The 12,301-nt window shown below is 45.1% G+C and overlaps 1 pseudogene; it reads right to left on the minus strand.

Moving 5' to 3' along the window:
- On the minus strand, positions 4,916-11,387 carry LOC8063539 (annotated as a pseudogene).

A 12,301-nucleotide genomic window follows, 5' to 3' on the forward strand; every position in this document is an offset into this window, starting at 1 on the left:
GAACCGAAACTGGATCAGGCACATAATAAACGGCGGACTCACAGCTCGCCGGCAATCCATGAGTACATAATAAGTCTGGGACCAGGTGCGAGACATCGAGTCTTTTTGCGTATTCAACAGCCAGCCAAATATGTTTTTCTCTCATAACAAATTTACAAACAGCAAGCGAATACTGAAGGGAAAAAAAGAATTGAGAGAGAGAAAGGGAAAATGTCAGACAGACAGAGACAAGAAAAGTTCTTCACCGATCGTGTGCCACTTGCCACCCCTCTCCAATCATGGACCATATATATATGGGATAACGTGTGTGCCACCACTACGGTGCTGCCTCCCCTTCCTCTCGGCTGACCATGGATAACTTAACTGTTCACGTCCAGTCTAGTAAACAATCTCAAGCAAGGACAACCATTTTAGTACAAATTATATTAGTCAATGATTAAATCTATACGGATAAGAGATTTATATTAAATGAACTATATTGTTTAGATACAATTGTACTTGATGAGTTTACTTCTAAACACGGTTCTATATGTACTGTATCAAATAAACTCAAAGCAAGCACAAAGCAGGAGGAAGTTCCATACCAAGACACAATAGAAGGATCAGAATGGTGATTAGGCCGACCTTAACTGTAGATGGCTAAATATATGGGCCGTATGGTCCGATTGCAGCAGTTGGGCTAGCACAAGTGCACAACCCGGTTACTAATCGTGCCACGCATGTCGATTTACCACTGAAAATGGATTTCTAGTGGTGGTTGCTGAAGACAACAACATTTGAAAATTAGCCTTTTAAAGAGCAATTTTCTTAACGGAAATGACCCTCAAAATTTATTTCTAGAGGGTTATTCTTAATGCAACCGACCAAATAAAAAGTTTTCTAGCGACGGGTTAAAGCATAATACTATAGAGGCCACATCTTTACAATCTATGGAGAGTAGGGTCAATTTTAGAAATCACACATGAAAACTGTTTTGACCGTCCCCTGAAAATCATTTCCACTGTAGATGTGTTCGTTTGTTACAAAGAATTCCGGCTTAACTAAGTGAATTGCATAGAATTTTGGATCAATATTGTTCCATCTCCATGGATAACCAAAAAGGATATATGAACCCTGAAGATATATACTATTTTCTATGTACGATTATTGTATGCCAAGTCTGAAGAGTATTCAATGCTTTGTCTCGTATATGCTAAAGAAAGTCCGATAAGTAGACATAAATTGCTACTAAAAAAATCTTTGAAACATATGCAAGTGGGTTTCGTTCTTGCTGCAGGCCGGTCACTGGACCGTTTGGAACTGGGTTCCTGGGGCACGGAGCCACGAACTGGGTGCGTCTCCAGCGACACCTCGTCGACGGCGGGTAGTCAGTCTAGGAAATCTGAGCAAGCGGACGCCGGGAAAACCGTCCGCGGAGGGGTGAGTTGAGTTGTGGATTGCAGTACCAAATGCTACTTGATCCTTAGGCCAGTCTCAATACATGTTTCATGAGAGTGTCATGCACATTAAATAAGGTGCTACATAAGCAAAATTGCTGACTTGATAGAGTCATTAAATGAAGGAGTTTCATCAGATGAGAGAGGAGTTTCATCCCCATAAAACTCCTATGGCTCGGTTACCTAGTTTATAGTTTTGTTAACTGTGCCATGAAGCTATGCATTGAGACTGGCCTTAGGTCACTCTCAGTGGAGAGTTTCATAGCGTTGTTTCTAAGGTTGCCATGTTATATGAAATGAAATAAAACTTGAATAAAACACCCACTCTCAATGGAGAGTTTCATTACATGGTTTCATAGGCATTTAATTAATAATTTCAAGACTCATAGAGAGTTGATAATCGTGCCAAGAGAGTTTCATCTAGATGAAACTCATTTCTTCTCTCTCTTCTTAAATACGCAGACATGTCATCCAAAATGCCTATATGACAGCCTATTTAATGTTAATGAAACTTAGATGAAACTCTCATTGAGACTAACCTTATGCAGAGCAATTAAACGTGGTTGCTCTGCAATGTTTATATGGCATGAATTAGTAGCGATCAAGAGCTCAATGATCTAAATAGGATTATTTCTCATTTTTTCAGGACATCCTTGTTTCTAGATTGTTAGGTCATTTATTTATGCGTGCTAATTCAGAAGCACTTGCTACATCCTTGCAGCCGGTATCTTGGCTCAGTTCTCTACTCCTGCTTGTGACTGGAGGAGGTATAATAATTATGTACTACGACAAAGAAAAGAAGTGTCACATTGAAGGTAGATTACTATGGTGAGTTTTTGTTGTTTGCTGTCATGCTGGGACTGCATTTAGCGATGCATAGAACTGTTAGATATAAAATGAAATTGAAATTGCAGTAGATATGTAGTTTATTAGATTCTGTCTTGCTAATTCCCAATGTTAATAGCTTCTGATTTGGCTGCATGAATGTTGCATAGGTGGTTGGCAATAAGGCAGTCAAGCTCGATGAAATTGCATAGGTGCTTGATCGATCTGAATACCAGAGAGTTACTGATTTACGCACGCGCACTCACTTGTTGTGAAAGTTACTGATTACATAGACGCACTCACTTATGTACATGTCCACTTGCTTGTGATAGTTACTGATTTACAGATGCTGACTCACTTGGTAATTAGGTGAAAATAGATACACATGTTTGCTACATGCAGAATTTAACTTTCTGAATTCATTATTTGACCATGCAGTTAGTTCTGAACAGTTTTAACATGTGTCTGTATGTGGCTAGTACTGGGACTTGGAACTTGGAATTTTTGGCTGCTGGCTGGAACTTGGCACTGGCTGCTGGCTAGAACTTATTTGGTGCAGGAAGTTGGTGCTAACTGCTAGAACTTATTTAGTTGTTTGGATCATTTTGTATTCATGTTTTTGTTGTGCTTTTGTAGGGAAACATGGTTGGAACATGTACGTGTTTTGTATGGACTGAAACATAATTTATGACTGAAACATTATTTATATATTTTGTTGTATAGGCTTGTCATTATAATATAATTATGCAATTGGTTACGTGATTTATAATCTGCGGTTATTTTTAAATGGTCTGGCATAATATGGATCTCGATTGTAATGTCGGGCCACAATAAAAAAAGAAATGCCAATTTATTGTTGTGCCAAAAATAACATTTGGGCTGATTATAAATAAAAATAAAAAAAGCCCATGTTTTATGGCCTCAATGTTAATTGTCACTCTAGTTGCCACATTTGCCACGTCATATTTGTCATGCCATCATAGGCGTGGCGCTATTCTGTTCAATATGTTCTGATAAGTTTAGTCCTGTCACTAATAACGTCCTCTGGTGGTCATAGATGTTGGTTAGTGATTCACCTTCTGTGATGACAATCAATTCATCACTGCAGGCAGTTAGTGATAGAAACAGACTATTTTTTTATTATCTAAATATCACATAAGGCCTTGTTTAGTTCGTGAAGGGAAAAATTTCGTGACACTGTAGCACTTTCGTTTGTTTGTGGTAATTATTGTCCAACTATGGGCTAACTAGGCTCAAAAGATTCGTCTCATCAATTTTGACCAAACTGTGTAAATAGTTTTTATTTTCGTCTATATTTAATACTCCATGCATGCGTCTAAAGATTCGGTGTGACGGGAAATCTTGAAAAATTTTGGGTTTTTTTGGTGGAAGTAAACAAGGCCTAAGCACATATTGCTTGTAGTGCATTTGCATTAAGAAAATTGCTCTTTTAAACTAGTTTTCAAATGCAGTTTTAGAAAAAACCAATTTTAGAGGTAGAGCTATTACCCTACCTGTTCCTGGACTATATAAGGAGGAAACCGACTTGTATAAACCAATCAGGCTGAGACTCTATCTGCAACCTTATCTAGACTATATCAGGAGTGGTAAGGGATCTCTAAGAGCAGCTCCAATGTGGTAGAGAAATGAACCGAGGCAAAAGAGAAAACAATAAAGTTCGATTCATACGCTGGAGCAACCGAACCGTAGGAAAAGATTCTTTGGTTTGACGCAAGTTTTCAGAACCGTAGGAGTCTACACATGTAAACAAGCGAGCCACCACTCAGACATGATGCGGTCTCTCTTTTATTTATTTTTTGGTATGGGCCAGAGAGAAAAGTGGAGCGTGCTTTAGTTGGAGTGGAATCTTTGCATGCATGGCCTTACGGTCACAGTTCGGTTTTAAAAAATTTTACAAAATAAACTTTTTATCATATCGAATCTTATGACACATGCATAAAACATTAAATGTAGGTAAAAGAAATAACTAATTACATAACTTATCTGTAATTTGCCAGACGAATCTTTTAAACATAATTAGTCCATAATTAGATAATATTTGTCAAATATAAATAAAAATGTTATAGAGCTCATTTTGTAAAAATTTTTGGAACTAAACAAGGCATGAGTAACATCTTAGAAACACCAAACACACCTCCGATCAGATCAACGCCCTTGTAACCCTATATGGCCTTGTTCAGTTGAGAAAAATTTTTGGTTTTGACTAGTATTTTTGTTTGTATTTGACAAATTTATCTAATCATGGACGAACTAGACTCAAAAGATTTATCTCGTAAATTACAGACAAACTATACTATTAGATTTTGTTTTCATCTATCTTTAATTTTTCATGCATACGTCAAAGATTCGATGTGACCGAGAATCTTGAAAAATTTTGAGAAATTTTAGGAACTGAACAAGGCCATGGTGCACAAGCAATAAAACTCCACACACACAACATCTGTCTCCCGTGTGCAACTCTCCACACACACATCTGTCTCTGCATTGATTAGTGCAATAAACCATGATCCCTTTTGATCTAATTGTGCGTGATGCATTGATTAGTGTACGCATAAGTTAATTAGAATAATTATTTTCCATCATGTGAGGCGTCGTCAGAGTTTGATGAATAGGCAGCACGACGGGTAATCGGATCATGGTTTGCTGTTGACCACGCGGCACCTCTTCCTGATTTCCCCGGCGGTGTCCGTCTTGATCTCGATGCGGCCCATCTTCACCATGGCTTCCGCGAACTTGTCCTCCCACAACCATGGAAAGATCGCGTAGACACGCACCAGGTTGTTCGCCATGTCGTCCGAGGTGAGCGCAGCGTCCGACGTGAAGAGAACCTTGCGATCCAGCACGTTCTGGTAGGTCGTCGGGGGTCTTGTAGTCCTGCATCACCGTGTTGTCGTCGGTGCCATTGGCCGACGCGCAGCTCGCCTGCAGCTTGGCGGCGAACGCCGTGTCCATGTCCGAGGTGCTGCTGGGCGGGAGGCGGTCCCTGCTGAAGGACGAGCAGTGGGAGCGGCCGATGCTGTGCGCGCCGGAGAGAGTGACCATATCGAAAGCGTCGAGCCCCTTGTCGGCGAACATCTTCTCGAGCTGGTCGAAGCCGGCGAACGGCGGGGGCAGGTTCGGCAGGGTCTCGCTGGCGAGGGACACATTCCCGTCGTAGCGGCCGGCGGGCATGTCGAAGCTGATGCGTCCGCCGCTGAGGAAGTAGGACGCGTCGCGGGCGGCGAAGGCGACGATGTCCGCGCACGAGACCTTGCCGGGGCATGCCTTCTCGAGCTCGTCCTTGGCCGCGTCGATCACCTCGTAGCCGCGCAGGCTAGGGAAGTTGGGTATGCCGAGCTTCTCCGGCTGCTGGTTGGTGCTGGTCGGGTCGAGCAGAACGGAGGCATCGCAACCCTGAACCCGCCATGCATCGATCACAGTCACCGTGCATGTATATTAATTGTCCTCGATCAGCTACTAATCATATATACATACGTAGTGATTCACTGAATGGCAAGCATGATCGAGGTCTTTGTTAAACGATGCTAATCCTTTCGGTTAGGATCTGGTGTCTAGATTCATTGTATAGGTTTGGATTGTTGTACAAGTAGGTTTGTTGAGATCCAACCAATGTAATCTGTCCTTGTTGTAAACGCCATGGAGAGGGCTGTTCTCTCCCTATATAACACGAAGCCGAGGACCCTGGAAGGGCAACCTCGTTAACCCATCTCGTTTTACATGGTACCAGAGCCTTCTTCCTAACGGAATTACTCCATGGCTACTCCTTCCTCCGCGCTTGCTGCTACCTACTACCCAATCACCTTTCTCCCCACCAACGAGAAGCTTACCAAGGCAAATTTTGCCTCATGGAGAGCCCAAGTCGTGTCGGCGCTGAATGGCTATCAGCTCGGCAAGTACATCCTCCCAGGGGCGGAGCCACCGTCCAAGTTCTTGGAAACCAAGCCAGGAACGCAGATTGACTCCAAGGAGCCGCCTGCGATCAATCCAGAATATGAGATCTGGATAGCGAAGGATCAGCAAGTGCTGAACTACCTTCTCTCCAATATGTCCAAGGAAATCCTTGGGCAGGTGAATCATGAAGTCACCGCATCCGCTGCTGGGCAACCACTGAAGGGTTGTTTTCGTCGCACTCCCGGGCGCGCGTCATTGCCACCAGGATGGCCCTCGCCACCGCCTCAAAAGGTACCTCGTCAATTTCTGACTATTTTGGCAAGATGAAGCACTTGGCAGATGAGATGACGTCTGCTGGCAAGAAGTTGGAGGATGAGGAGCTTGTCTCCTTCATCCTCATCGGCCTCGATCGTGACTACGACCTGGTGGTCACCGCGGTCACCGCGCGCGTGGAACCGATCACCATGACACAGCTGTATACTCAGCTCGTGAGCCACGAGCAACGGATTGAGATCCGTGATGGAGGCAGCAACCAGTCCTCTGCAAACATTGCTGCCAAGTGGAGTCGCGACTCTGGCTCCAACACCGGCTCCCACCAAAACCGCAACGGCGGGAAGCAGTGGTGGTGGTCGCGGTGGAGGCGGCCGCGGTGGTTTCGGCCGTGGCCCAAGGGGAGGTCGCGGCGGGCCAAACAACCAGAGGCGCCAGCCCTTTCAGCCTGGCGTCTACTGCCAGCTGTGCAAGAAGGAGGGGCACACCGTTGTCGCATGCTTCAAAAGGTTCGACGCGACCTTCCTGCCTCCACAAAAGTCAGCGTCATCGGCAACGGCAAGCTATGGTGTGGACAGCAACTGGTACATGGATACTGGGGCAACTGACCACATAACTTCAGAGCTGGACAAGCTCAATGTCCGTGATCGCTATCACGGCGGGAACCAGATCCATACTGCCGGTGGCTCAGGTATGGAGATCAAACACATTGGTCATGGTGTCTTGCATGCCCCTTCCACTAAACTCTCGTTACATAACATTCTTCATGTTCCTTGTGCAAATAAAAATCTTGTTTCTGTAAACCGCATTGCTCGAGACAATAATGTTTTCCTCGAATTTCACCCTGATCATTTTCTTGTTAAGGAACAGTCGACGAAGAAAACACTCCTCAAAGGGGCGTGTGAGAATGGCCTCTACCCAGTCAAGCCATTGAATAAAGAAGTGCTTGGAGTAACCAAGCCAACTACCTCCTTGTGGCATCATCGTCTAGGACATGCATCTACTGCCATAGTCCAACAAGTTCTTCATCGCCACAAGCTTCCTTTCATCAAAGAGTCCAATAAAACTAGTGTTTGTGATGCATGTCAGAGGGGTAAAAGTCACCAGCTTCCATATCCTAGGTCCACGAGTACTTCTTCTAGTCCTCTAGATCTAGTGTTTTCTGATGTATGGGGACCTGCCCCAACCTCTGTTGACTGAAACAATTATTATGTGTCGTTTATTGATGATTATAGTAAATTTGTTTGGATTTATTTGTTACGCCAAAAATCTGAAGTTTTTCAATGCTTAAAAAACTTCCAGTGTCTTGTTGAAAGGCAGTTTGATCGGAAAATCCGCACAATGCAAACAGATTGGGGTGGGGAATACCAAGCCTTGAGTTCCTTTTTTACACGCATGGGGATTTCTCACGATGTTTTCTGTCCTCATGCACATCAGCAAAATGGATCTGCTGAGCGGAAGCATCGCCACATAGTTGAAATGGGGCTCACCTTGTTAGCACACGCCTCCATGCCATTAAAATTTTGGGATGAAGCTTTTAGCACAGCTGTTTTCATCATAAACCGGCTGCCCTCACGTATCATAGACAATGATACACCCTACTCCCGTCTCTTTGGTCAACAACTTGATTACTCCTCCCTTCGAACCTTTGGCTGCGCCTGCTGGCCTCACTTACGGCCTTATAATACAAGGAAACTTGATTTTCGCTCTAAGCAATGTGTCTTTCTAGGGTATAGCAACCAGCACAAGGGGTTTAAGTGCCTGGATCCCAAGGAAGGTCGAGTATACATCTCACGCGATGTCGTTTTTGATGAGCATGTGTTTCCTTTATCTTCCCTTCATCCCAACGCTGGTGCACAATTGCGAGCCGAGCTTTCTCTCCTTCCTGATGTCCTCCTAAATCCTGGGGGTATGCATGCATCTGATCATAGTTTGTTTGCTCCTTTGCCTACTAATGCTTCACACTGTTCCCCGGGAGATACATCTGGTGCAGGTGAGAAAACAGGTGAAAATTCAGAAACAAACGGAGGTGTGCAGTCCTCCCATGCTCCATATTTCATGTGTCCGCCAGAAGGGAGCAGCGGGCGATCCCAGGTTGATGCGCCTGAACACTCAGGGGTTCCCGCAGGCGAATCCACCCCGAGCGTCGAGCCGTCTGCGTCGTCTTCCTCCGCTGACGGATCTTCTGCGCCACTCCACGCCGAGCACGAGTCAGGAGCACGCCGTGAAACTCCGCAGGCTTCCCAGCCCCTCTGGTGACTCGGCGGCTTCAGCTCCCCATGCTGATTTGGTGGGCGGATCAGATGTGGGTGCTCTGGGATCTTCTGTGCCTGTTCCAGATGGTGTCATACCTGGGTTACCTGCTGCTCACCGCCCTGTTACTCGAGGACAACATGGGATCAGTAAACCAAAACAATACACAGATGGTACAGTGAGATGGTGTCAACTTGCTAGCACATCTGCAGAAGAACCCACTACAATCCGTGATGCTTTGCAAGACCCTCAGTGGAAAATGGCCATGGATGCAGAACATGATGCATTGCTTCGTAATAAGACGTGGCATTTGGTTCCACTTCCCAAAGGGAAAAACGTTACTGATTGCAAGTGGGTCTACAAAATAAAACGACGTGCTGATGGCTCACTTGACAGATACAAGGCACGACTAGTTGCAAAAGGGTACAAACAACGGTATGGTTTGGACTATGAGGACACTTTTAGTCCTGTTGTCAAAGCTGCTACCATTCGGATTATCTTGTCTATAGCTGTGTCACGAGGGTGGTCGTTGCGGCAGCTTGATGTTCAAAATGCATTCCTTCATGGTGTGCTTAATGAGGAAGTGTACATGTATCAGCCACCCGGTTATGTTGATCCACGACGCCCTGACTTTGTGTGCAAACTGGACAAGGCTCTTTATGGTCTTAAGCAAGCACCTCGTGCTTGGTATGCTCGGCTGTGTTCCAAGCTGGAACATCTTGGTTTTGTCCCATCTAAAACTGATACTTCTTTGTTCTATTACTCCAGAGGCGGGCATACTTTGTTCGTGTTGGTGTATGTTGATGATATCATCGTTGTCAGCTCTTCTACCTCAGCTACTCAAGCTCTGTTGTCTGACTTACAGAAGGATTTTGCCTTGAAGGATCTAGGGGATTTGCACTATTTCTTGGGGATTGAGGTCAAGAGGGGAAATAACAGTTTGACTCTCACCCAAGAACGGTATGCAAATGATATTCTCAAGCGGTCAGGTATGGAAAAATGTAAGCCTATTGAGACTCCTCTATCATACTCAGAAAAACTTAGTCTTGAAACAGGTGACAAGCTTGGTCCGGATGACTGCACAAAATACCGGAGCATGGTAGGAGCCTTGCAGTATTTAACCTTAACTCGACCTGATATTGCTTTCGCTGTAAACAAAGTATGTCAGTTTTTGCAAGCGCCAACTACAGTTCATTGGAGTGCCGTGAAGAGGATCATGCGATATGTGCGTGGCACCACAAATATGGGGCTTTGTATCAGGAAGTCATTGTCTATGGTGGTCAGTGCGTTGATCCTGCGATATGTGCGTGGCACCACAAATATGGGGCTTTGTATCAGGAAGTCATTGTCTATGGTGGTCAGTGCGTTCTCTGATGCGGACTGGGCAGGCTGTGTTGATGATCGAAGGTCGACTGGTGGTTTTGCGGTATTTCTGGGTGATAATCTGATTTCATGGAGAGCAAAGAAGCAGCCAACAGTATCAAGGTCCAGTACAGAGGCTGAATACAAATCTTTAGCCAATGCTACGGCAGAAGTGCTATGGGTTCAGAAACTCTTGAGTGAACTCAGAATACCGCATCCCCCCAAGGCAAGGCTTTGGTGTGATAATCTTGGAGCCACCTATCTATCTGCTAATCCTATATTTCACGCTCGTACAAAGCACATTGAAATAGATTTTCATTTTGTTCATGAACGAATGGCCCAAAAACTGCTGGAGATTCGCTTTGTTCACACTGATGATCAGCTAGCTGATGGGTTTACAAAGGCATTGCCTATTGTTAAGTTTCGGATCTTCAGAAACAATCTCAACCTCAAGTGTGGCTGAGATTGAGAGGGGATGTTAAACGATGCTAATCCTTTCGGTTAGGATCTGGTGTCTAGATTCATTGTGTAGGTTTGGATTGTTGTACAAGTGGGCTTGTTGAGATCCAACCAATATAATCTATCTTGTTGTAAACGCCATGGAGAAGGCTGTTCTCTCCCTATATAACACGAAGCCGAGGACCCTGGAAGGGCAACCTCGTTAACCCATCTCGTTTTACAGTCTTAACTCTTAAGTCTTAATAATAGACTTACGCGGATGAAGCAGTCGTGGAAGAAAAGGCGGATGAGCCCTGCTTTGGTGCCATCGTCGAAGCCACTGACGTGCTTCCTCACGATGGCCTCCACATCCACGGACCGGTTGCACTTGTTCTCGTAGTATCCAACCTTGAGCTTCTTCCCAGCATCAGCTGAGCTGGGCGGAGGCCGGGACGGCGGCGGCGGCGGCGGCGTGGGTGGCGGCGGGCTTGGGCTCGATGGAGGATAGGTGGGCGTGACCGTGGGTGGCGGCGGGCTTGAGCTCGTTGGAGGATAGGCGGGCGTGGTCACCGGCGGGCCTTGGCTCGTCGGAGGATAGGTGGGAGTGGGCGGCGGTGGCGGCGGGCTTGGGCTCGTCTTCGGAGAATAGGTGGGTTGCTGCAGTGTGGCCGGAGGGTAAGAGGGTGGCTGTGGGTGTGGGTGTGGGCTGGCCGGACGATCCAGAGAAGCTGGCGGCTTCGGTTTTGGTGTCGTGGCCGGAGCCGGAGGGTGATTGGGTGGTTGTGTGATGCCGCCACGGGCGCCATTACCGTTACCGAAACCTGCCTGGCGGCATGATGCAGAACCAAGCAGTGCGAGCACTGCGACAACAGCGAGTTTAGCGGCAATCATCATCTTGGCTTTGCTCCTACTGCCTTTCCCTAGCTAGCTAGCTAGCTAGCTACTGTGTGTGTACCGAAGTATATATATATATATATGCTAAGGCCTTGTTTAGTTCACTCCAAAAACCAAAAAGTTTTCAAAATTCCCCGTCACATCGAATCTCGCGGCACATGCATGAAGTATTAAATATAAACGAAAATAAAAACTAATTACACAGTTTGCCTGTAAATCACGAGACGAATCTTTTGACCCTAGTTAGTCTATAATTGGATAATATTTGTCACAAACAAGCGAAAGTGCTACAGTGACCAAAAACTTTTCATTTCGCGAATAACTAGAACAAGAAGCTAGAAGCAAGATAAGCTCGATGCATGCATGGGATGAAGATTGAAGACTACCCTGCTGGTCGTTGCTGTCTTTCATGTCTAGCTACTTTGTAGCTCGGAAGTGGAGTCCGTTCATAACCAGCAAGAATGACGAATGAATGTTTCTGTTTTCTGGAGGGCATGTTATGAGACGTCCAAAGTCAACTCGTAGAGAACATGGCGAGTACGTGAGTGAGCTCCGATCCAGGTAGTGCCAGCGCACAGCCCGGATGCATGGTTGACTTAGCTATGAGCTGCAGGCACCAGCATCCTGCATCATTGACTGGATCGACGATTGATCAAGCATACTGCATATATGATATATTTATTTAAATATAACATATATATAACTATTATACTGGCTACAAAATAACATATTCTGTAGCCACTTTGAGTTACGATAATAACTATGTTAATTTACGAGATTATAGTAACTTCTTACTAAGTGATTTGCTATAACGTTACGGTAAATATCCCCATATGTTATAGTAACCCAACTATCGTAAATATGTATACATATTATCGTAAATTAGTATATAAAATTATTGTAAATGAAAG

Source organism: Sorghum bicolor, chromosome 2 (genome assembly GCF_000003195.3).
Source record: "Sorghum bicolor cultivar BTx623 chromosome 2, Sorghum_bicolor_NCBIv3, whole genome shotgun sequence".
NCBI classification, from domain to species: domain Eukaryota; kingdom Viridiplantae; phylum Streptophyta; class Magnoliopsida; order Poales; family Poaceae; genus Sorghum; species Sorghum bicolor.